General features: G+C 41.5%; 1 pseudogene; it reads left to right on the top strand.

Moving 5' to 3' along the window:
* The first annotated feature begins 679 nt into the window (after positions 1-679).
* On the top strand, positions 680-1,613 carry LOC118890957 (annotated as a pseudogene).
* The last annotated feature ends 1,974 nt before the right edge of the window (positions 1,614-3,587 follow it).

The following is a 3,587-nucleotide window of genomic DNA, read 5'->3' as shown; positions in this document are numbered from 1 at the left end:
TTAAAAGTCCATGTTTGGGCGTTCTCTTGGAAAAAGAGCACGTCTGACCACCTCAGGCCCCTATGGCAGCCATTGGCTGGAACCGATTACACCTCTGGATGGGGGTGTGCTTTCCAACTCGCCACAGAGCTTCCCAGTTTGTACCGTCTCCATTAAAGAGATTTCAATCATTTAAAAAGCAAAAGGATGCTTTATTAACATAAGAAAAAATCTATTTCAAACATAGAACCAACTTTATATATAAGAGTAATAGACTAATTCTGTGATAATCAGGAATAAGGAGGCCCGCTGTTATTATATATTTAATAAATTTCTAGGAATTCTAGCCAAAACAATAAATTGGAATAAATAAGAGATATACATATTGGAAAATAAGAGGTAAAATTATTACTATTATTTTCGTCTACCTAGGAAACCCAGTATAAGCAACTAGAAAACTATCAAAACTTAGTGAGGTCGGGACTTCCCTGGCGGTCCAGTAGTTAAGACTCCGAGTTTCCACTGCAGGGGGCGCGGGTTCGATTCCTGGTCAGGAACTAATTGGAAAAAAAAAAAAAAGGTGTCAGTTCTCTTGGGCTGGGCTTGGCGGGGAGTAGGCTGGGGCCGGGCTGGCACTGAGGCCTGAGATGCTGTAGGGCCGCGATGGTTCTTGGCAGCCTGGAGCACTGCATTGAAAACACCGAGGTAAAGTGAATTCTGAGGATGGAAGAGTTTGATGACACAGACCATTGAATTTCTTTGTTTGGAGTACACGTTATGAACCCTCTCTGGATCATGTCTACAAGCTCTGTACACAAACGATCTGATGGTGAAGAGAAGACGTTAACAGGGGATGTGAAAACCAGCCCTCCACACACTGCTCCAAAGAAACAGCTGCCTTCTATTCCCCAAAATGCTTCGCCCATAACCAAGCTTTCATCTCCTGCCCAGCAACAGAGTCAACAAATGGCACACATGCTTCTTAGACCTTTCTACCTGGAATACTCCCTTCTTGCAGAATTTACCTTGCTTGTGAAGCAGAAGCTACCAGGTGTCTATGTGCAGCCATCTTATTGATCTGCATTACTGTGGTTTGGAGTAATATTCATACAGCATGGACTTTATCAAGATGGTGTCTTTAAGTTTACAGTTTACATCCCCGATAAGTACCCAGGTGGTGACTGTCCACGTTTGGTGTTTGATATTCCCGTCCTTCACTTGCTAGTTGATTCCACCTCAGCTGAACTGGATGTGAAGAAAGCATTTGCAAAATGGAGGCGGATCCATAATAATATTTGGCAAGTATTGATGTAAGCAAGTAGAGTTTCCTACAAGATTGATACAGCAAGCCCCCTAAATCCAGAGGCTGCAGTACTGTACGAAAAAGATATTCAGTTGACAGTGTTAAGGTGTGCACTGCTCCTTTGTTTGACCAACCTAAAGTAGAAGACCCCTATGCAATTAGCTTTTCTCTGTGGAATCCTTCTGTACCCGATGAAGCCAGAGAGAAGATGCTGACTCAGAAAAAGCCTGAAGAACAGCACAATAAAAGTTTTCACATTGCTGGCCTGTCGTGGGTAAAGCCTCGCTCAGTAAAACATTTCAGTAAAGAAGAGAACACAGTAGCAACTTAAGGGCTGGTGAATCTGGTGCACCGTGCGCTTTCCTGCTGGACTCGAGCTAGTAAAGCTGACCAATGGCAAAGGACTGCCTGCAGAGTAAAACGGTGTGCGCAGTGACCGATGTCAGTGTTTTCCGTGTATGCTTAGGTTCTGACAGCAAGCTCTGGAAACCTCTTTTTATGTAATGCATTACCTCTGCCAAAAGTGTCTTTAGGGGGGTTGTCTAGTTTAGTACTCCAAATTATTGGGGCTTATGTATTTTTTGGAATATAATGCTAAAGGGAAGCTGCATTCATTTAAACTGATGAAGGAGGCAGAGTTCAGCGCTATGTAATGATTTTTAAATCAGTGGTTTCAGTTATACATATGTTAGGATATGGAAAGGAGAGGTATACAGAGAGCAGTTTCCATAATTTATTAGCTCTTTTAAGTGGAAGAACGTTTGAACCTCAGTGTTCAGCCTACTGTGTTACTGATATACAAACTGCTGTCACTGACATACATATTAGGTGAGTGAGAGGAAACCAGAACACTTGTTTGTAGTTGCTTTTTTTTTTTTCCAATATGGTTGTATTTTCTCCTGAAGAAGTTTTCAAACTTCTGGATGTTTGGAAAATTAAGGCTTGTTATATGTATTTAAAAAATACTAAATTCCCAGGTGGGAATGTAAATTGATACAGCCACTATGGAGAACAGTATGGAGGTTCCTTAAAAACTAAAAATATAACTACCATACGACCCAGAAATCCCACTACTGGGCATATACCCTGAGAAAACCATAATTCAAAAAGAGTTATGTACCACAGAGTTCATTGCAGCTCTATTTACAATAGCCAGGACATGGAAGCAACCTAAGTGTCTATCAACAGATGAATGGATAAAGAAGATGTGGCACATATATACAATGGAATATTACTCAGCCATAAAAAGAAATGAAATTGAGTTATTTATAGTGAGGTGGATGAACCTAGAGTCTGTCATACAGAGTGAAGTAAGTCAGAAAGAGAAAAACAAATACCGTATGCTAATGCATATATATGGAATCTAAAAAAAAAAAAAAGGTTCTGAAAAACCTAGGGGCAGTACAGGAATAAAGATGCAGATGTAGAGAATGGACTTGAGGACATGGGGAGGGGGAAAGGTAAGCTGGGACGAAGTGAGAGAGTGGCATTGACACATACACACTACCAAACGTAAAATAGCTAGCTAGTGGGAAGCAGCCGCATAGCACAGGGAGACCAGTTCGGTATATATATATAGTGTGTGTGTTTGGGTGTGTGGTGTCTTTGCTCTGCCAGGTTATAGGTTTCTAAGTGCCTAGGAAAGCCTTGTTTCCAAACAGGTGAGCCATGGCAACAGCCAGAGCTACAAGCACAGCCTTGAGGTCTGCCCCCTGATCAGAATGACCACACAGTTTTCAGTTCTCCGCAGCTGCCTGGGTTTCAGCTCAGCTGAACAATCAATGAACAAGGCCCAGGCTCTTAGGGGAACCTCTGTGAAGTGAGGGCCCCTCTGAGCCAGCAACTTTGTTTCAGACAGTGGAGTGAAACAGATTTCACTGTCTTTGTTTCAGACAGTGGGGGAAGCTTTGACGCTTCCCCCAAAGAGATAGGTACCCCTTTTTAATGTAAAACCAAGATGTTGCAGGGGCCAGGCTGCCTGCTTTCTGGAATTATTCCATTTGCACTGGACAAGCAAAGCTTGTTGGTCCCTTCTCCCCTTGTTAGTCACTGAGTCTGAGTTAACCCACCCCCTAAACAGACTATCACACGTGACAAAGATAGCATTTGTAATTGGTAGGATAAAAATTGAAAAATTTTAATGTACATGTTTCACTATTTTAGGAGAAAATTAAATTAGAATCATAATGTCCTATATGGAAATAAATGGATTAAAATTTTAAGATGAAATAAGTATTAGTTTCACCTTTCTACTGCTCTTTAAATCACCTTCAGGATATGCCGTACAATTTGCTTTAGAAAACAT

This window comes from Balaenoptera musculus, chromosome 2 (genome assembly GCF_009873245.2).
Source record: "Balaenoptera musculus isolate JJ_BM4_2016_0621 chromosome 2, mBalMus1.pri.v3, whole genome shotgun sequence".
NCBI classification, from domain to species: Eukaryota; Metazoa; Chordata; class Mammalia; order Artiodactyla; family Balaenopteridae; genus Balaenoptera; species Balaenoptera musculus.
The sequence above is the reverse complement of the archived record's forward strand: the minus strand, read 5'-3'. Positions and strand labels throughout refer to the sequence as shown.